Source organism: Euprymna scolopes, chromosome 6 (genome assembly GCF_053919585.1).
Source record: "Euprymna scolopes isolate OS-2025 chromosome 6, ASM5391958v1, whole genome shotgun sequence".
In the NCBI taxonomy this organism is placed as follows: Eukaryota; Metazoa; Mollusca; class Cephalopoda; order Sepiida; family Sepiolidae; genus Euprymna; species Euprymna scolopes.
This window is the reverse complement of record NC_136487.1, coordinates 162049714-162073457: the sequence shown is the minus strand read 5'-3', so window position 1 is coordinate 162073457 and position 23744 is coordinate 162049714. Positions and strand designations below refer to the sequence as shown.

The 23744-nt window shown below is 35.7% G+C and overlaps 1 long non-coding RNA gene and 1 other non-coding gene across 2 annotated transcripts; one reads left to right on the top strand and one right to left on the bottom strand.

Moving 5' to 3' along the window:
* Positions 1-7369: 7369 nt before the first annotated feature.
* Positions 7370-7441, bottom strand: Trnaa-ugc (transfer RNA alanine (anticodon UGC)). The gene has a single exon. It is a non-coding gene; the product is annotated as a tRNA-Ala (tRNA).
* Positions 7442-14889: 7448 nt separating this feature from the next.
* On the top strand, positions 14890-23453 carry LOC145278095 (uncharacterized). Its single transcript, XR_013868336.1, has 2 exons — positions 14890-16651; positions 22203-23453. It is a non-coding gene; the product is annotated as an uncharacterized LOC145278095 (long non-coding RNA).
* Positions 23454-23744: the final 291 nt, after the last annotated feature.

The window sequence follows — 23744 nt, the reverse complement described above, 5'->3', positions numbered from 1 at the left end:
TATCAATCAACAAAAACCCCAAATTTTTAGGAGTACAGATAGTTCTATTTTTATATTCGTTAATATGGGTGGGACAATAAAAGTGCCAACCTAAAGAAAACAACATTATTTAAAAACTTTTATTGAAAAAATTCAATTCAGGGAACTTGATTATGTAGTAGAGCTTACATCTATTCAATGTAGCCGCCTTTAGCCTCAATCACTACCTTGAACTGGGAGCATGCCTTCTCCACAAGTGCCGACAGGAGCTTGGCGAATACTCGGTGGATGGCGGCAATCAGGCTGGCTTTGGTATTGTGGAAGGTCATGGTGATATTCTCTACACATAACCAAACAAAGTAGTCAGGTCATGCGAGGAGGTGGCGCCAGAAGGGTACAAAGTCGTAGCACTCCTGAAACCAAGCCTGAGACTCTTGGGACTTGTGGGCAAAGTCCTGCTGCCCTACTCAGGGTCTGCCAGTGGCAACCTGATTTCACCAGGGGAACACCACACTCTTTCAGCACATCCAAATATACTTTGGTGTTGATTTTCAAGCCGACTTTGAAGATGTGAGGTGACATGATGTCGTTCTCACTTGAAATCACACAAAAGATCATAACCGGTGGCCGGAAACTTTGTTTTAATCACCCTGGCCACATCTCTGTTATTTTTGGCAATCAAGCGATGCATTTTGAAGGTGCTGGCAATGGTTCTATTGTCATAACTTGGATTGGTAGAGATCATAAGTTGTACAGCGGCGCATCTCCGATCTCACTTGTTGAACATTGTCTCACTTTCAGACAAGATAGAATGCTCCTATCGTTCTTCAGATTTGTACACAACTGGCCAACGGGGAGATAGTCTGCAACAAAAAAAAAAAAAGAAAAGTTTTCATCAAACGGAAATGGAATTGTGTCATCTTTTCCAGTGCGACAATTGTGTCATTCCACACTGTACATTTTTCATTTGTAATCTAAATGGTCTTATGCCAACTTTTATTTATATTTTGTACTTTATATAATACTGATGAAAAGCATTTAACTTTGAAATGCCATAACTTAAAGAGGTGTTTCTCTCTATTGTAGCTTTTTTCATTGTTGACTTGATGATATAATAGTTATATGTAAATTTTATTCCTTATTCAATATATGTAATTGCTCCTCTTAACCGTATGGAGCTTTTATTATCTTGATAAGTTTACTTTGCTAACGATATATTTTTGTTAGCTTCATTTATATATATATATATATTTTTTTTTTTTATTCAATTTTCACCCCAAACAAGGCACAGTGCCACTTTGAAGCAGGGGGCTACTATTAGGGAATTAATTAGTGGGGCCATTATGAAGGGAGAAGAGTAGAAAGATGTTTGTTAACATTACACTTGAACTTCTGCATATCATTGCAGTTGAGAAAGCAGAATCCCGGAAGGGAGTTCCAAAGACCCGCAGTTCTGGGGAAGAAACTATTGGAGTAAAAGGCTTTCTTGCACCTAGGGATCTCCACTGTAAAGGGATGAGACTTAGTAGCTTGTCGGGTTTGTCGGGGGTAGTTACGTAGGAGAGGTACAAGTGTTTGCAGTTCGTCAGAACATTCACCATTAAAGTATTTGTAGAACAGGCAGAGGGATGCAACATCTCGTCGATGGGACAGAGGTTGAAGCCTAGATGACAGTTCAGGACCTATCAGGTTGACGACTCTTTTTTGAACCCTGTCCAGGAGCGAGAGACAAGCAGCAGATGCACCAGCCCAGATGTGACAACAGTACTCCATACATGGGCGAATGGTTGCCTTATAGAGGTATAGGATACTGGCAGGCGTAAGTAGTTTTCTAGCACGGTAGAGGGAGCAAACCTTCCTTGCAGCAGCCTTGGCAATGCTCTCAATGTATCTATTCCAGTTCATATTCCCTGTAAACGTTAGGCCGAGGAGTTTAAAAGAAGTACTTTCAGGCAATGTGTTCTTGGCCATTGCTATTGGTGGTAGAGAAGGTTTCTTGTAGTTATTGAAGGAAACAAGCTTAGTCTTAGCAGCATTGAATGAGACCAACCATTTTTGTCCCCATTCCACTACGGATTGGAGATCATCCTCTAGTGTTTCTGCCATTTTCTTGGATATATATATATATATATATATATATATATATATATATATATATATATATATATATATATATATATACTTTTAGCATTATTTTATTCTTAAAATTGTTTCTTTCCTATTCATGTATGCTTAATTCCTTTCTTCTAGTTAATGTTTGTTATTTTTGTATTTAATATTTTCCATTTTATAATGAAGTTAAGATATATGTTTAAAAAGAATTATGACTGATGGACACACACGCACACAGACAGGCAGACACACACACACACACACACACACACACACACACACACACACACACATAAGAAATTATTATATAAGGGCCATTTTCTATCCACATAACTATAAGTAGACAGATGTTTTTTAAGGTCACGATTTTTTGACACAAAGGTCAATTTTTGATGCTCATGACAGATCATTTAGTTCCTGTTTCTTTTGGAATCATTGCTGACATTATTTACGATGGAATGGAAATTAGTGATGGAACGATTAATCAGAATCGGGAATTGGAACATTTTGGGGTATGGGAAATGGAAAAATTTGTGTCTATTTCCAATGCCAAAACCAATTCTTTTTAATGCTTTCTTTGTTTTTTTTTTTTTTTTTTAATTTTCCATTGCTGATATTAATAATGAAATGTATTGATTTTAAACTACTAGGAAAACGAAAATCTATAGATCATCCCATCCCAAGTGCACATATTAGATGGGTTTTTGCAGTAATTTGAAAATTAAAAAATTAAAAAACTCTATAACTAAATAGTTAGAGGTTTTAAAATAATCAAAATCAATAGCTAATGGAATAGATAATTGTATGGGAATCAGGGAAAATATTGGAATTGTCTTATCATGAATTGAAATGCATTATGGTGGAATTTAATTTTGTAATTAAATTATTTTTTTAAATTGGATTTAACCACAGTTGTTTAATAGTCGGAGAATTTGCATTGAGTTATTTTTTTTGTTTATAGCATGTGTGTGGTATTGGTTGCGGAGGTTAGGATTTGTTTTTTAATTTACAATCTGGAACTCTTTTTATCCAAAATGCTACGTATTTATCCACGATATAAAACATCTTGATGAATAGAACTATGGCTAATAGTGAAATGAAAACAATTATTGAATAAGAAAAAAAAAAATTTTTTTAAATAAAAAAAAATGGATAGTTAATTAATGAGAGTTCATTTTGCTAAACAATATGCAAATTAATTAATCTCTGAACACTGATTCCTTAATCATGACCAATTATATTAGAGACCTTTATTTCCTGTTGTCAAAAAGACAAGAAAAGAATGGGAAGAGAAACAACTGCATGTTCAATTTATAACACTGAGCAAAGAAAAGACACACAAAAACATCTGGTCATGTCTATTAAAAGGATTGTCATCGGTTCAACGTCTGTTGGCATGTGCTGGATACAGAATCTCTACTGACAGATACATAAAACTACTTTATCAGAATGAACTCCATTCTACTTGTGCAGCTGCTATTGCTCAAAGGCAGTATGCGTACTGCAGATTTAACCGACATAAGTCTAGTTGAAACAGACAGAAGTTTATAGAAACTAGAAGTAATTGTAAGAGAGAAATAGCAACAGCTAAGAGAGAATATACTGAAACCACCAGAAAACACACCGGAGCACATAAATTAGGAACCCTTGATTTTTGGAAAATCTACAACAGTAGGCAGTTAACAATTCCTCCACTTTCACAACAATCATGAGGTTGTTTGTATGGCAACCGAGAAGACTAACATGCTTGCCAGTTGGTCTGCCTCAAACTCCACATTGGACCCAGCAAACCAATCCCTCTCTGACTTTCCTTTGCGGACGGATGCTACACGATGATCTGAAAATCACCCCTTTTCAGGTGCATGGTATCATAAAAAAACCTAGACACCTCAAAAGCATGTGGACCCAATCTCATCCCGGCTGTGTTATTAAAAAAATGCTCTGCTGAAGTTGCCCCAGTTCTCTCCAAACTTTACAACAAATGCCTTAACGAATCTTGCTTTTCTGACTCCCGCTTTTCGCCAAAAGATTTAAATCCATAATTAATCAAGCTCTAGTCCATTACCTTACAGTTGCAAAACTTTCGACTGACCATCAATATAGATTTAAACAAACCTGTTCCACAGCAGACATCCTAACTGTAATCTCTGAATCTATATACCATTCACTGGACAAAGCAGGGGAGGGTAGAGTGGTAACTCTAGATACATCTAAGACTTTAGACAGGGTATGGCACGATGATCTTCTCAGGAAAATCAGATCATATGGTATCACTGGAAGAATACATAACATAATTAAATCCTTCTTAAGTAAGGGAAGAATCCAGGTTGTCCTTGACAATCGTACATCTAAACAATATGATATAAATGTGGGAGTACCTCAAGGGTCTATCCTTGGACCTTTATTATTTCTAATATTCATAAATGACCTTCCTGATAAAATTGTCTCTGAGATGGGCATATTTGCTGATGACACAATGCTCTATAACAGGCACGAGGAGAAGACAAATGAACACATATCTAAGGAAATGGCAGAATCACTAGAGGAAGGTCTCTAATCTGTAGTGGAATGGGGACAAAAATGGATGGTCACATTCAATGCTGCCAAGACTAAGCTTGTTTCTTTTAATAATTACTAAAAAACCCTTCTCTACGACCAATAGCAATGGCTAAAAACACATTACCTGATAGTACTTCTTTTAAACTCCTCAGCCTAACGTTCACCAGGAACAGGAATTGGAACGGATACATTGAGAGCATTGCCAAGGCTGTTGCAAAGAAGGCGGGCTCTCTACCGTGCTAAAAAGTTACTTACACCTGAAAGTATCCTGTACCTCTATAAGGCCACCATTCGCTCATGTATGAAGTACTATTGTCACATTTGGGCTGGTGCATCTGCTACTAGTCTCTCACTCCTGGACAGGATTCAAAAGAGAGTCGGCAACCTCATAGCTCCTGAACTGTCATCTAAGCTTCACCCTCTGTCCCATTGATGAAATGTTGCATCCCTCTGCCTGTTCTACAAGTATTTTAGTGGTGAATGCTCTGACGAACTACAATCACTTGTATCCCCTTGTCGTAAATACCCCCCACAAACCCGACAAGCAGTTAAATCCCACCCCTACACAGTAGAGATCCCTAGGTGTAAGAAAGCATTCTACTCCAATAGTTTCTTCCCCAGAACTGCTAAACTTTGGAACTCCCTTCCGGGATTCTGCTTTCCCAACTGTACTGACATGCAGAAGTTCAAGTGTAATATGAACAGACATCTTGCTGCTTATCTCCCTGCATCCCTGCGCTTATGTCCTCGATAGTAACCCCCTACTTCAAAGTGGCACTGTGCCTTGTTTGGAATGAAAATTGAAAAAAAAAAGAAGCAAAAAAATCAACGTAGAAAAGACTCAAAAAAAAAAAAAAGAAAAAAAAAAAGAAGCAAACTGCAAATGTGTACACTCTGTAGACAAAGAGTCAAGATAGTAAACTACAGCATAAGTGAATTCAACAAATTAGCCTAAAACAATATAAAAACAGACATGACTGGAACGTGAAAGCAGTCCACCAGAACTTTTTTATTTTAATGGAAATTGCTTCAGACAAGATATAAAGCCATTTAATGTAAGGAGCTAGCAAGAACGAAAGATAAACTGTGCACACAAATGATAAATAGGCACAAACTGGAGAAAAAAGTATAGGCAAAGCAGGAGGTATAAAATCGTCTCTGTCATTAAAATACAAATGATAAAGTTATTCAAGCAAGAAGACTGGACATGAAAATAGTCAACAAGAAGAACAAGAAAAACGCTGCCTAATGGTAATTTTATTGATCACAAGATGGAGATCAAGGGGGGCAGAAACACTAAGTAAGTATATGGAGCTAACCAGAGATGAAACGAATATAGAAAATGAAAAAAACTGCTGTAATACCAATAAATATAGGAGCACTAGGAACAGCTCCCACTCCCATAAAAAAATAAATAAATATGGGAAACTTGGAAAAAAGATTAGAAGTAATTAGAATGTAAGGGACGATTAATATCACGGAAAAGCTGAAAACAGCTGAAATATTAAAGAAAATCTTGGAGTAGAGAAACCAACTGATATAATCAAGTGACGCTAGCCAAACATAGGTAGGTTTTAAATAAGATAACATTTCATAAACAACAATCGAAATAAGGAAATAACATTACACAAATCAAAGGACACTGATACTTCTAGGGTAAATATGCAAAAATACAATAAGCTGTCACACCGTCCCTCAACCAAAGAAATTTTTTTTTTAAGAAATGCAGTGGTACCAGCACTTTTGATCTCACAGAAATTCAATTATAAACAGCTGTTAAAAGAAGCGGAGAATATTGAAAACCTGAGGAGACTAGTTGTTATTCAGATTCCAGGGAACATCACTTGTTTTACCAGTGAACGATCATTGATAATGACTCGCATGAACTCCTAGTGAATAAATTGCAGTAGTAGTAGTTATGCCTCCCCACGCGACAGAGTTAGACACCAGGGTCGTTTTTTAACGTGGAGAAAAGGTACAAAAATAAAAATTGTCTCAGTCGTGAAGGATTTCTCCTCCACTAAAAGAGAACGAGAAATGGAATTGCCGCATCTGAAGAACAGATGGTATTTATTTGCTCCCCCACTGAGCAAATTAGGCACAAGGCCGTTTTTAATGTGAGGTAAAAACCAGCTCCCCTAAAAGTAGGCAAAAAGGGGGCACTCTGGTTACCAAAAATAATAATTGTCCCAGTATAGAGGGTTTCCCCTCCATTGACTGGTACAAATTATCTTAAGTGCAGCATCTGCCGGAACAGATACTACACTTTGATCTTGGCCCGAAGGCCAAGTAGTAGTAGTAGTAGTAGTAGTAGTAGTAGTACCACTACTACTACTAATAATGATTTTTTATAATTTTTTTTATTTACATGCTCTCCCCACGAGTGTAGAATTAGACACAAGGTCGGTTTTTAATGTGGGCCGAAACTAGCTCCCCTCAAAAGGAGCAGTGAGCACTCTGTTTAATAACAAAAATAAAAAATGTATCAGTCATGAAGGATTTCTCTTCCTCTAACCCAGACCAAAAAAGTGAAGTGAAAAAAAGTAAAGTGCAGACTGCAGCAGTGCAGCATTGCAGCAATGGCAGCATTAGAACAGATACTGCACTTTGATTCTAGCCCGTAAGCCAAGAACCCTAATGATTTTTTTTATAATTGTTATAAAAAAAAAACACAATCAATTTTCTTAGGAATAAAAATATGAAATAATATCAAAAGTTCTGGAGATGCCGGGGATCGAACCCGGGGCCTTTCGCATGCAAAGCGAACGCTCTACCACTGAGCTACAACCCCTTTCATCAGCTGATGCTGGTCATTGTAAAATATAAACAAAACGAACACTAATAATTGTCATGTTAAAGGATTGTTTTTAAACTAGAACTATTATTGAAATACATTAATTTAAGCCTTGCTCAATATTTCATAAAATGTAATACTCTTTGTATGTCACAATATTAAATATTTTTGACAAAATAATTCAGTTTTTATTGAATGAAATGGGATTTTGTAATTGAAAAAGAAATATTACGGATAACCGGAAGTATCATAATTCTTGCATTAATGAACAGCAACAAAAATATATTTTAATCAAAATTAAAAAAAAACAACAAAAAAAAACAACACAAAATGGTGTTTATGCAGTTATTGTACGGCGCTATTTTTTTAAAATAGTATTTTTAAGTTTTACGATATCCTATTTTTGATGAAATTGTTAGGTGAAAGTACGGCGGACCTGAACGGAAATCACCTCCCTCCCTATATATTCGTGTCCAAACAATAATAATCCACTGAAAAAATTGCAAAAAACCGAAAGCCGTTCTTAACATGGAGAGATTGGGGGGGGGGATATTCTGAAAGCCGTTATTAGGCGGGTGCTCGTTCAGGTCCGCCGAAAGTACAGAATAGTTGCAAACCACTCTCCCCATTCTCATGTTAAGAATGGCTTTCTTTCTAAATAACGTTACTATTTCATCATGGCACAATAAGTGCATACTGCAGTGGTATAAGAAAATTTTTTTACAAAAATAATGTAAGAACTAGAAAATTGCGTTGAACATAAAATGTAGAATTCAACAGTTACAAAGTAGGCTTTATTTAATATCGTTTTTGTTTTAATTTTAATAAAAATCGCAACAACAACAAAAAATACTATTAATATAAAATTACAAAGGAGTAAAAAGAACAGCACATTTTTCGTTAGTATAAATAATTGAAAATAATCTTTTTGCAAATTTATTTGAAGAAAACACAGGAAAAAATATATATTCAAGCGAATTCTACCATTTATTTTTGACATTTCTTAAAAAAGTTTTCTTTTGTTCCAAATCTAATTTTTATAAATGAATTGTTGTTTGATGACGCGAAAAAAAAAATCTTTTTCCCGTAAATATTTTACTACTGTTATTCGACCATTTTTAAAAGCGGAGTTGCATTGCAACTCCGCTTTTAAAAATGGTACAGTAGTAAAATATTTACGGGAAAAAGAAATATGCAACTCAGTTGCATATTTCTTGAGAATTTGATAAAGCATTTTTCCAATAAAATTAGATAAAGTTTACAAGTAAATAAAATTTTATTTGAATTATAAAAACTAAACGTTGAAAGAAAATAAATCGTATTTCCAAGTTTAATTAAAGTTTTATATGTTTTTTTTTTATTATTGAATCGTACAGAATAAGTACAAAACACCCTCCCCTCCCCATGTTAAGAATGGTTTTTTAAATAATAACGTTATTATTTCAGCACGGATCAATAAGTTCACTAGTACCAGAAAATCAAATTATCAAAATGAATTTCGTTGAAATAATTAAAAAAAAAAAAAAAAAAAGGAAGAAAATCCTTGCGACAAAAGGGAGATAATTCCGTTCTTCTTGATTAAACGAGTCACCACGTGGCTTTTTCAAATAAGACCTTCGGGCTTGCCAATGAATTTTTATAAACATGTACTTCATGATTATTTTACGTAAAAATGACAGTTTTAAAAGCCACCTGCAAAAATGGCACAAAGGAAAAAAATAGATGAAAGTTTCAATGAGTTTATCAAAATCTTGGATAAATACATAACGTGGAAAGAAAGCAAAAAAGTTCGTGAAATTAAAAAGAAATTATATCTGTATTAAAAAGACCCACCCCTGATATTCAATTTTTTTTTGTAGGCGACCATGTGTGAACACCTGAAAACAATTATATCAGCATTTAGAGTAGGTATTAATTACGTATATAAATTTTGAGGTATTCTAACTTTTTAGTAGCAGTTCGTATTAAGTTTTTTAATTATTATCCCTAACATTAAGTTCAACCAGCAACGTTGTAAAATCACGCGTAATTGCATTAAAAAGTAGAAACCACCCCCGCCCATTTTATGTTAAATTTATATACAAAGCTATCATCCCTATTAAAATAAAATAACCTTCTTTCCAGCAGAGGAAGATGTGACACACAATTAGCAATATAGGAAAAATGAAGCCAGCGGTCCTTAAAGAGAAGTGCCCTGGACATTTAAAAAATTGCCCGGGCAGTTCTGTCGGCATCCCCCGGTAAGGACGCCTCAGTCACTAAGCAATAAACTTACCTTTCTCGAAAGACGGGAGACAGATGCCTAAGAAGATGGACCTCCTAGTACTACACAGGACGTTTCAGTTTCCATCACCAGAGAAAATGTCATTTAAAAAATGGTCCATATTCTGTTAGCTTCAGAGCTGAAGTAATTACCCTGGCATTTTTTTTTTTTATGAAAGATAAGTGACGGGATTTGAGGTGGATGCTAGCACAGAGCGCCGAGTACCTCATTGTGTGTGTGTGTGTGGTTTAATTTTTTATCAGTTTGTTCAAACTGGGGATGGGGCATCCTACAGGATGCCAAACATTCACCCATTAATTCAGATATCCTAACTGAAAGATCTTTTAAAGATTCTAACCGCCCCTTTAAGTGCAATTGTTTGTATCTCTCTTGCACTTGTGTCAAGCCAGTATATTTGCCAGATAGTTTTTGAAATAATTTTTCATGAGTTCAGGTGCTCCAATAATTATTGGAATCTGTGTGTGTGTTAATGGAAGCAACGCAACAAGTCGAAAAAATGATTCAATAAATTATTTTTTGTATGCGGAATCAATTATGAAATAATGTTCATTAAAACGTATACAAAATTAGTGCAGATTGAATGATGTGTACGTATGTGTATGTGTATAGTGTATGTAGACAGGAAAAATTTATGCACTGAATGGTATGTGATTGTGTGCGTTCTTTCTTTGAAGATTGGAATGCTGGGTATGGGGTAGCCAAACCAGCTGCCAACATTGCCCTGTTTTTTATTGAAACCAGTTAAGAGCTCTTTTTAATATCCTCACTGTTCCCTTAAGTGCAATTGTCTGGCTCTCTTTTGCACTTGGTCTACCAGGAATATTAGTTAGGTAGGACTTCCGGTTCTTCTTCATAAGCCCTGTGGCACCTATAATAACTGGTATAATTGATATCTCTCTAAGATTCAAATTTCTTTTCATATCATACATGAGACCTTGATATTTGGTTTGTTTCTCCCTAACAGCTCTGTTCAGACCTTGTAGAGGACTAGGATATATAAATCCCAATCCCGTTACAAAAGAATAATGAAACGAATGGAATTGAAGGAAACAAAGACTCAATTGATGGATAAGATAAACGTTGTTTATTTGCTGTTGAAAGAATGAACGTTTTAGTTATAACATGTGTTCATGTCCGCGCGTGTGTAACCAATGTTCGTTGCGGGACTGGTGTTGTAGCAAGAAAAGAAAATGTGTGTTCATCTCAAGTTCGGGTCACTATCGTTTGTTCGCGTGTGGGAAGAGAAATGAGTGCTGTAGTGGAAATGAGAATGATAGTCCAGCGTGTAGAAAAAGAAGATGATATGAGAGTTGATGTCAGTTAGCAGTCAGCTACGCGAAGGTGTACTCAGGGACCAGTAGTAGATAGAGAGAGAAAGAGTGAGACTGTGTACATACGGTCTTTAGCTTGTGCCCCATACATAGTCACAGGGGTGTTGACGCGCGCGAGCGTGCGCCTCCCGAAAGGGAAGCAGCTGGTTAGCCCAACCTCTCTGGTCGCTGGTTCTAAAAGGAAGAAGTCGGTTGTTGCTCTCTCTTTTATACTCGTTTCCGGTGGTCTTTTGCGCATGTGTATATTTCCTTAGAAAGTGGAAGTGACGTCGTCCATGTGAGTACATGTGTATACGTTAGCGTGTGTGTATATATACGTGAATGTGAGTGTATGTACGCGAACGTGAATATATGTACGTGTGTGAACGTGGGCGCGTATGTTTGTGTGTGCGTATGTATATGACATAGCTTGAAATGTGAATGTGTGTTTTTGTGCGAAACTAGAAAGGGTTCGCACAATACTCCCCTTCCTAGGAAAAAAAATACATGCAATGTATATATATTTATATATATATATATATATATATATACTTTTTTTTGTAGGTAATTTTTTCGGCAATTGATTTTTCGCCCTGTTTTTTTTTTTTTTTTTTTTTTTGCTGTTGGTGTGGTTGTTTGAAAAACGTCAAAAAGAACGGAATGTCAAAAACGAAGTGTGCTCGTAAAAAAAGGTATTTACTTACGCGTGGAAAATGCGTTTACTCTTTTTTAGGCTGACATTTGTTTGTTTGATTTCTGTTGTGTGCTGACATGTGCAACGAGTTGCTTGGACAGAGAAGTGAATTGTTCGTTTGGAAGGAAAATTTTTGTTTCGTGGTGACGTCGTGTGTGTGCCCAGTTGACGGTATCTTCGCAAGTGAGTCTGCAGTAATGTGTGCATCGTTTGGACTGGCGCTAGGTGCGCATTCGTTCTTGTTGAATGGGGTTTGGTTGCCGGCTGTCAACGAAACTTCCAAGTTATGAGTTTATCAGCGTGCGTGGTGCATCTCAACTCGTATTGTTGATTCAACTTCTTCCTATGTGTTGATAGGGATGTCCTGCTTCTTTGTTGTTGCGTCTGCTGTGCGGGAGAGAATTGTACATAGGCCTATGTGATTTTGCTCCTCACGTTTGTTGCAGGGTAATGTCAGGAAACCGTGAAAATGTTTGTCGAACTCGAATTTTTTTTTTTAAATTCGCTGTGAAGTCGACAGCTCCGTGTTCGTTTTTTGCCGAGTCTGACGAGGGTTTCGTCATTGTTGTTCGCTGAGGTCCTTGTCGGTAGCAGTTTTCTTGTTGAAAAGTTCGTTTTTTTCTTTATCAAATAAAATGCGCGTTTTGCTCAAAACAATTAATTTTGAAAAGGGTCGCCATGCTTTGTTCATTTCGCATCAGGTGGGTGCCAGTTTGTTGTGGACTTGTGGCATAGGAGGCAATATTTGCTCCTCTCGCGTTCGGGTGTCACCATTTTGTGGTGGTGGTGCGAATTAGGGAAATGAATTGTCTCGAGGAAGAAACGAACGACGTGTTAAATTGAATTAAATGAACAGAAATTTCTTTCGTGAAAGAAACAAATGAAAGAAAAGGGTATCACATGTGGTTAGTTTTGCGTGCGTCTCTCGCTGTCAACTGGTGAAGAGGAAAGTTTATAGTTTGCCGTGCGTCTCTTGTTGTTAGCTGGTTTATTGTTGTAGAGAGAGAGTCTGTGTCTGTATGAGTGCTTCGTTCAACCTCATCCATTACATTTTAAAATAACGGGGTCACCATGAAATGTAACGGACCATATGGAAATAAAGACTCCTTCAATTGATGGATAGAATGGATGTTTGAAGTAATAACATGTGTTCATGTCCGCGCGTGTGTAACCAATGTTCGTTGCGGGACTGGTGTTGTAGCAAGAAAAGAAAATGTTCGGGTCTCTATCGTTTGTTCGCGTGTGGGAAGAGAAATGAGTGCTGTAGTGGAAATGAGAATGATAGTCCAGCGTGTAGAAAAAGAAGATGATATGATCTCTCTTTTATACTCGTTTCCGGTGGTCTTTTGCGCATGTGTATATTTCCTTAGAAAGCAGAAGTGACGTCGTCCATGTGTGCGTTCGTGTGCGTGTGTGTGAGTACATGTGTATACGTTAGCGTGTGTGTATATATACATGAATGTGAGTGTATGTACGCGAATGTGAATATATGTACGTGTGTGAACGTGGGCGCGTATGTTTGTGTGTGCGTATGTATATGATATAGCTTGAAATGTGAATGTGTGTTTTTGTGCGAGACTAGAAAAGATTCGCACAACCTCCATTAGGGGCAGTCACTTCAACGAAGGTTGCTACTCTCTCTGACTTATTCCATATAACTGTGTGTGTGTGCTTGTGTGCATGCACATTGAGACAGAATGTCCATCCATGCCTATAAGTTAAAAGTTCTTACTATTGTGTGGAGAAAAATTGTCTGTTGAAACTTTCATTTTTGTGATAGGCAAATTTTTTTTCCTTTTGACTACTTTGTAAGGATCTTAGTAGTGTGGTTGGTATGGCTTATTGACAGCATCATCATGAACAAATAAGTATTCTCGATCAATCAGTATCTTGGGATATGTTTCAATACTTGTTGTGTAGGAGAGAAATGTAATTTTGATATTCTTGCTTTCAAGTCTTGTACAAATGTAGTTGTAGGATGTACAAAATTTATGTTGTCAAAATATTGTCCCCGCAAAAATAATGTCCCGAAAACTGTTTCAGCTGGTGTGTAACCTAAGGCTTGTTTGATGACATTTGTAATAGATAATAGGACCACAGGTAAATTATCAACCCAGTCGATTGTGTTGGGTCTCATTGTGAGAGATGCTTTCAAGTGTCTCTGAAATCGCTTTATCAGGTCATTAGAAGAAGGATGGTATGCAGTTTTTTTTTTTTGTATACACCTGGTGCTTAGAAGAAAGTTGAATTTGATAAACAGCTTTGACTGGAACTGTATGCCTTTTCCAGTCATCATGACTGTTGGGTTAGGATGGTTTTGGCTACTGTGTTTGCTGTTATGTTTTTTAATGGGAATGCAGTAGGACAGCAGGAAAATTGATCAATGATCGTTAGCAAATAAAAAATGGTAAAGGTTCAATGATGTCTATGTGCAAGTGAGAGAACCTGGCATTGGGATTGTCAAATACCTTAATGGAGGACTTGGTGTGTTGGTAGACTTTGCAATGCTGACAGTTTATGCAGTTGCCATCTCAATATCTGACATCTTTATTCATCCCAGGTTATACAAATCTTTCACTGATCATTTTCAGGGTGGCTCTTTTGCTGGGATGGAAAAGTGAGTAAAAATGATTGAATATGTATTTTTTATAGTCAATATGGGACATAAGGCTTAAATATGTCATGTATTGATAAACATTTTTGTCAATAAAATGAGGTTGTACAAGTGTGAGTTTCAGAGAAGTGTTCATGAGTTTGTTGCAAGATGGTGTTTGATTTTTTTTTTATTTTACTTCAATAAGTTTGAGCAGATCAAGGGAGCTAACTCCTCCTGGAACTAACACTTGATTTCAGTATGATTTAAATTTATATCCGAGGACTCTTTTAAGAGTAGATGCTATTCCCTTTATGGCTGCTATTTCTATTTCATTACACCTTGGTCTTCCAGGGATTGCTTCTAAGTATTTCTGAAGATTATTTTTTATTAAGCCAGTTGCTCCTATCACAACCGGTTTAATGTTTATTTCTTTCGAAGACCACGTCGTTTTTAGATCATTTTTTAGGTCCTGATATTTTGTTATCTTTTCCCATTCAGTTCTGTTAAGGTCAAAATCATTTGGGACTGTGACATCGATAATGAGCGCAATTCTTTTGGGCTTATGAGATTTTGTGTCTGATCGAGAAAGTTCATTAGCTACAATGTTCAGGTTACTTTTAATACATTGTATTTCAGTTGAAAACTGGGATACATAGTCCAGGTGACAAGATATGTGCTTGAAGTGTTCGACTGCTAAAAGTTCCTTATAAAATGTCATGTATTTGGACTGCATGTGACTGAGTGTGGAGGAGAAGAAAGATATGAGTACCTTGGTTTTATCAATCTCTTGATGCAGTACTGCCGATGTGCTTGCATTTGTTGTTAGGGTTAATTTAGCCTGGGTGTTGTTAGTGAGGTACTTGAATTTTGTGCAATATGTCAATTTGCATTTGACTTTGTTCAGTGCGTGAAAGGCTTCTCTGTTGGTTTTGTCGTTTTCTTTTGTTCTGCAGGATATTTGTCAGATCTCAGAACAGTCTGAGATAAAACGATGATAATGATTGACAAATTGTATAAATCAATGCAACTGATGAAGTGAGGTTGGTGGTTGGAATTGCTGTGCTGCTTCAATCTTTTAGGCAGGAATGTAATTTTATGTTCATCAATTCGGTATTCCCAAATACTGAAGTTACTTGACCCCAAATGTACATTTGTCGACATTTATCTTTAGACCATGTTGTGCTAGACTTTGTAGAACTTAGTGTAAATGTTGTTTGTGTGCTTCATCCAAGCTTGCTTTGTCATCTATGTATGCGTATTAAGGTAGTCCTGATCGGACAGTATCAATGAGGTGTTGAAAGGTTTGGGCAGTGTTTCTCAAACCAAAAGGCATCCGTTTGAACTGGAAGAGTCAGAAAGGTGTGATCATGGCTGTTTTTGGAATGTTCTCTTCTGCTACTAAGAACTGATGGAAGGCTTTAGTCAGATCCAATTTGGAAGAGATTAGTTCTAATTTGATGTCTTAATGTGATGGTCTGCACATTGAGTTGCTGATAAGTGACACATGTACACATTGGGAATTCAGATCTCGTTTAGGAACAAGGTGGAGAGATAAAGCCTTTGAACTTTCAGAAGATTTAATTATTTTATCTTCTACTGAAATTCCCACTTTGCATAATTTTGTATTTTTCAAGTAATAGACGTTAGGTATTCGAATAAACTGAAGGTACTGTTGTTCTTATGTAGTGTTGTATTGAGCGTTTTATTTTAATGTTGATGTTAAATGATTTGGTTTATTTTAATATTGGTTCAAGATGCTGGTATATTCTTTTGTGTGATGTGTTACTGAATAGATTCCAGTTGAGTCAAGCAGTGTTAGTATTCCTTTAATCTTAATGTCTGTCATTATAATGTGAAAGGAAATATGATGGGCATTCTGACTTTTGCTTGCATAAATTTCTAGACAAAGTTTTGGCAAAGTCTTAAATGTAAAATAAGTTCCTTTGTGCTGTATGTCTGGATATTTTTAATTGTTTGCTGCTTGCGTTTTGAACATAGATGTAATTGGTTTGTGTCCAAATTGTGACAAGATAATGTTTATCTCTGCATCGGTATTCACCAGAAATGAGTAATCACCATTGTGGTCATTCATATAAGACATGCTGCCTTTTTCTTTTTTTCCTTCAGTCATTGTTATTACTGACTGGGAGGAGTGTTTAACTCTGAAGAGCGACCTAGCTACATCACTTCCTTTTTCCCATATTTCTTCCTCTTTTGCGTTGGACCTTCAAGCAGTCAAGATGTAACAAACACCGATCCGGGTGGTATGAACCCCCACATCGCCCTGACTAGCCAGTCAGACTTTCACAGCTACCGATCGCAAGTAACAACCTCTTAGTCTAACGAACTCTCATTCTTTCTATCGCTTCTTCATGTATATTTATGTAAATAAATTGCATTTCTTTCGCTGATATATAACGGTATGTTTTCATCTTCATTATGCGACCTTTTGCTTTTTCAATTGCTCTACCATTAAATACATCCACCATTACTCGCACATGGGGACGGGGTTGTCTATCACACAACAGACCATCCTGTCCCCAACAGATTGGTGACCCTGACGTGATATTTTTTCTTCAAATTGTGACCTAACGACCGCTGAACAATCTTCATTCCCCAAAACATTTAAAACGTTCTCACTGACGCAATAAAACATACCGTTATATCGTTAAATAATCAGCGAAATATACACAAAGAAAGTAAGAAAAAACAACAAAAAACGCATTTAAAAAAAAAGGAGAAAAAACTTTTTCGTTGCATTTTCAAATTTACGTCTAAACACATGTGCGTCAATTATCTATCATCCGCCATTTTGATTTTTTTACTATTCGTGGACAATTAATGTAAACAAACCACCATGAAATAAAAAAATATCTTTTTTCCGTCGCAGCCTAAATAATAATAATAATAATAATAATAATAATAATAATAATAATAATAATAATAAAAAGAGAACAATAAGTTTTATCTATATTCACACACTTATAAAAAATATAGACATTTTATTCTCTTCTTCACATTTTTTATAACGAAGCGTATCTTTAAACAACGATGTCTGTTAAAAAAAAATCAACGATATGAACGGACTACTTTTTTCACTTTACCGAAATATTTTTTTGCCATGTGCGGAAAAAAAAAAAAATTTCAGCTTTCGATTTCATCATGGAGAACGTGTGGCAACAAGCCCACTGCAAAACTCAAATAGCAACGCTCACACTATTTCAACTCCAGTTTTCCACAATTATGGAAAGGAAAAAGCGACAACAAGCCTCTCCATGGCATATCAACCCTTTCTGGCAACACCTTACAGGATATCAACCTTTTCTTGCACCAAACGCGACAACCAACACAAAGATGTTCACCAAACACTGTACACGTTTGGATTTCACAACGATTCACCTCACCTCACCTCACCTCACTGAAGTTCTCCAGCTAACATGAGTAAGCTGCATCATGCACACTGATACACTCATCCCTGGACATTCAGACCATACCGGTGAAAGAACTGACCCACTAAATTATCGCCCCATTAGCCTCCTCCCGCTTTTCGCCAAAATATTTGAGTCCTTAGTTAATCAAGCCCTAGTCCAGCACCTAACAGCTGCTAAACTCCTGACTGACAAACAATATGGATTCAGGCAAGCCCGTTCAACAGCAGATATCTTAACTGTAGTTTCTGAACGTATATACCATTCATTGGATAAAACAGGGGAGGGTAGAGCGGTAGCCCTTGATATATCTAAGGCTTTTGACAGGGTAAGGCACGATGGTCTTCTAAGGAAAATTAGATCATATGGAATCACTGGAAGAATTCATAATGTAATTAAATCCTTCTTAAGTAATAGAAAAATCAAAGTTGTCCTTGACGGACATACATCCAAACAATATGACATAAATGCAGGAGTACCTCAGGGGTCTATCCTTGGACCTCTATTATTCCTGATATTCATAAACGACCTCCCTGATAATATTGTTTCGGAGATGGGTATATTTGCCGATGACACCAATCTCTATAACAGATATGAGGGGAAAACAAATGAACACATATCCAAGGCAATGGCAGAAACACTAGAGGACGACCTCCAATCCGTAGTGGAATGGGGACAAAAATGGTTGGTCACATTCAATGCTGCTAAAACTAAGCTTGTTTCCTTCAATAACTACAAGAAACCTTCTCTACCACCAATAGCAATGGCCAAGAACACATTGCCTGAAAGTACTTCTTTTAAACTCCTTGGCCTAACATTTACAGGGAATATGAACTGGAATAGATACATTGAGAGCATTGCCAAGGCTGCTGCAAGGAAGGTTGGCTCCCTCTACCGTGCTAGAAAACTACTTACGCCTGCCAGTATCCTATACCTCTATAAGGCAACCATTCGCCCATGTATGAAGTACTGTTGTCACATCTGGGCTGGTGCATCTGCTGCTTGTCTCTCGCTCCTGGACAGGGTTCAAAAAAGAGTCGCCAACCTGATAGGTCCTGAACTGTCATCTAGGCTTCAACCTCTGTCCCATCGACGAGATGTTGCATCCCTCTGTCTGTTCTACAAATACTTTAATGGTGAATGCTCTGACGAACTGCAAACACTTGTACCTCCCCGACGTAACTACCCCCGACAAACCCGACAAGCTACTAAGTCTCATCCCTTTACAGTAGAGATCCCTAGGTGCAAGAAAGCCTTTTACTCCAATAGTTTCTTCCCCAGAACTGCGGGTCTTTGGAACTCCCTTCCGGGATTCTGCTTTCCCAACTGCAATGATATGCAGAAGTTTAAGTGTAATGTTAACAAACATCTTTCTACTCTTCTCCCCTCATAATGACCCCGCTAATTAATTCCCTAATAGTAGCCCCCTGCTTCAAAGTGGCACTGTGCCTTGTTTGGGGTGAAAATTGAATAAAAAAAAAAATAAAAAAAAAAAAATACCGACCCACTGAGTATGCCTGAGCACCTGAACAACGTTGACACAGCTCTCTACGGACAGACAAATTTCCTTGCAGACCCACTTGTGACCGTAAGTGTGTAGTCGACACCTTCGCGACCAACGCGAACCAACTTCAACCCATCGTGCTGACCCTTGCGCACGCTTCATAAACTCCATGGCAATACAGTCTATGACCGCAACACTTGCACTCAAACTCATAACGTCATTCCTGTGACCATCCCACAGTTGTACAAGTTTGAACACTTTTTTTCTGATATCCTTTAACGTTGCAACTATCTTTTCACCCTGCTCCTTAATAAATAAAAAAATTCTCTCTCGTTCTCTATACAGTGGACACACACGCAAACATATATATGCATGTTTTTTCTAAAATTTTCTTTTCTCTAGCTCCTAGCTAACTAGGAAGGGAGTATTGTGGAAGTTGAAAACTCCCAGCCTAACTCGATTGTTGCCCTTTAACTCAGAAGAGTGACCTAGCTACGTCATTTCCTTTTTCCCATATTTCTTCCTCTTTCGCGCTGGACCTTCAAGCAGTCAAGAAGTAACAAACACCGCTCCGGGTGGCATGAACCCCCACAACCCCCCTGACTAGCCAGTCAGACTTTCACAGCTACTGATCGCAAGTAACAACCTCTTATTCTAACGAATTCTCATTCTTTCTATCGCTTCTTCATGTATATATATTTATATATAATATATATATATATTATATATATTTATGTAAATTTCTTTGCATTTCTTTCGCTGATATATAACGGTATGTTTTCATCTTCATTATGCGACCTTTTGCTTTTTCAATTCCTCTACCATTAAATACATCCACCATTACTCGCACATGGGGATGGGGTCATCTATCACACAACAGACCATCATGTCCCCAACAAATACAAAACTAAAAATAACCGTAACGTTATAGCTAGGTTGTTCTGGCTATATTATAAATATAAAAATAAAATTCAAAAAATTTTTTTAAAAAGAATTAATTATGTGAAATAAAGAAATGTAGAAATCTAATTTAGGAATTCAATGAATAGTATTATTAAAAGATATTAAATGGCTACGGGATTTTGTGGAAACTTCTTATGACAGGTTTTTAAATAAGGATACGAAAATTAGGTGATATATTAATATTTAAATAAGCTCTTGACAAAGGATGCATCCAGGATAAATGTTTTCGCATGCTTCATTTCTTTAAGGGAAATTTCTTCAAATAATGTTCCATTGTTAAGTGTTTTTTATTCAAGAAGTCTGAAGAAAGGCTGGTTATGTGAAGATTTTCAAACAACATAATGCTTGAAATTGTCCAACCGGTATTGAAACAATTGTAACTTACAATGAAATACACTTTTTGTTGCTACCAATTCCTTTTTTGAAGTCTTGGTTTTGTTAATACAGTATATATATATATATATATATATATATATATATATATATATATATATATATATATATATATATACTAGCAAGCCGCCTGGCATTGCCTGGTTGTAAAATATGCTTAAATATGATATTTGATCAATGCAGATTTCGTATTGAAACCAGACAAAAGGGAAGAAAGAGGAAGTTGAATAGTGTTGTTGACTTTTATATCGGGGTGAGTGTTTTGACTGCGCATGTCTGGAATTCCTTTCAGGGGAAGTGACGTTTCGTCTGTGTGCATATGTGTGTGTGTGTGTGTGTATGAGGATGTGTCTATGCATGCATGTGTGTGCGTATGTGCGTGTGTGTGTGCGTATGTGCGTGCGTATATGTGGGTGTGTATATGTGAGGAAAAAACATGTTCGAACAAAATTAACCAGAATATATCAGTAAAGGAATTCCAATACTATATTAGTAATTTATAAAATGTATTAAAAAAAAATGTATATATTTATAAATATTTTTAACCTTTACATATATTTAATTTTCAATAAATAAGAATGTAAATATGCAAAATACTAACCACAGCGGCAGTGATAAATAGTCAAATGGATTAATCCTAATCTTATAAATACAAGACTGGTAAATTAAAAAATATATCCATTTTGAATTTGGAAACAGATGAATCTCACGGGTAAGAAATTCATTTTTATAACATGAATAGGTTAAATAAAGTAATTAAGAATAGGAAACTAAATCTAATATTTGTAACATGTCTTCTTCTTAAGATTAAAGGAGGTGGTGTTTGATCCACACTGCTGGAGAGCCATGATGTAATATATTGTTTTGTTTTTAAATCCCTGAAACAGTGCTTCATGGTAAACAACTGATGATCCCTTAAAAAATAAATTACTATTGGTACTATAGTGAAATCGAGAGAGCAAATTGATGCAGTGATTGCAGGTGATTAAATGACTTACTGACTAAATAGTTTTCTAATAAATGATAAATTTTTTTTGTATAGTTTTAATGGTTAAAAACTTCCAAGACTATATATATAGCGTTGTCAATTGAGCTGTCCTAGGATTTCTGGTATTGGATTTAATCCAATGAAACTGAGTATGGAACAATTTATTCACTTAAGAATATTCTATGCCCCTTTCTTGAAACCCAGACTAGCTTTTCTCATTTGATAAGGCTCTTTCAGGTTTAAATAAATTTATGATGAGATTGGGCTAAGTTTGTTGCTTCATTTTTTCTTTTTACATCTTTGCATCAAAGTCTTATATAAAAAAAAATAATGCTTGAAATTGCACATTTTAATGAAATTGGATAGCTTACTTTAAAATATGCTCAAGATAAAATAAATGTTTTTTTTTCATATTAGTGGGGGTGCCCAGCCTTGCTAGGTTGTAAAATACACTTAAATATGTTTTAATTTATGCAGATTTCGTATTTATTATTACAGAGCCAATTATACACAGTAGAACGATAAAATTGTTGCCCTAGAAAAGACGACATGATTTCATTTCCATTTGATGAAAACTGGTTTTCTTTTTTTGTTGCAGACCATCTACTAGTTGGCTAGTTGTGTCCAAATATCAAGAGTGATATGAGCTTTGTATCATGTCTGACACAACACCAAAGCCAGTCTGATCAGCGCCATCCACTGAGTATTCGCTGAGCTCCCACTGTTGCTTGTGGAAAAGGTGTGTTCCAGGCGGTGATTGAGGCTGAAGGCAGCTACCTTACTACATAATCAAGTTACTTGAATTGATTTTTTCAATAAAAGTTTTAAAATAAAGCTGTAGTGTTGTTTTCTTTAAGGCGAAAAATTTATCGTTCTACCCTGTATTATACCTAATATATAGTTTATATATATATACTGGTTTCAAATGATTTTAAAAAAAAATATGGTACCTAATATATCGTACTGGTTTCAAATGATTTTAAAAAAATATATTATACCTAATATATAGTACTGGTTTCAAATGATTTAAAAAATATATTATACCTAATATATAGTACTGGTTTCAAATGATTTAAAAAATATATTATACCTAATATATAGTACTGGTTTCAAATGATTTAAAAAAATATATTATACCTAATATATAGTACTGGTTACAAATGATTTTAAAAAAATATATTATACCTAATAGATAGTACTGGTTTCAAATGATTTAAAAAATATATTATACCTAATATATAGTACTGGTTTCAAATAATTAAAAAAAAATATATTATACCTAATATATAGTTTATATATATATATACTGGTTTCAAATGATTTTAAAAGAATGACATGGGTGCCATCAGTTAGAATCAAAACCAAAAACATTTAGTTGTGTTCATTTGAACTATCGAGAGAGAGATAAGATAGATTTAAAATTAAACCACTTCAAGCTATGAATGAATTTGCATATGTACAAAAGTATTAGAAATATGTAGGCAAATTGAAATGAACATTTTACATTTCAGCTGACATCTTTCTATACACGTTATTCATCCATCCAAACAAAGATTTTACTTGTTATAAACCATCCTTGGAGTATAATTATTAGTTCCTGTTAGTTTCAGTGTTATGTGACGATTAGTTTAGGAGTTTATCTGTTAAATATTTTCACACAGCCACACACATGCATCTACTGTTTTATTTATAAATTGGAAATCAATGCAAATAAAAAAAAGGACGATGCCTGAAATTGGACATTTGAATGATTCTTATCCATCTTTTCCAAAGAAAAAAAAAACAAAAACAGAAGAAATCAAATGTGATTTACTTGTTAAAAATAAAAACTGAGACAGATGAACCATAATGAAGTTTCTTTTCTTATTTTTTATTATTGTTATTTCACCCTAAACAAAGCACAAAGCTACTTAGTTGTGATGGGGACTACTATTTGGGACCGGATTTGCAGGGATAGTATTTAGGGGGTTGGTCAGCGAGATGTCTGTTTACATTGCACTTGAATTTCCGCGTGTCATTGCACTTATTTAGGAAAACAAAATAAAAAATCCTTATGATGTACCTACTTGTCACGGCATGAAGATGTTATATTCCAAAACTGAAGAAAATTGATCAAGTAGTTTATTTTTATTTAAGAAAA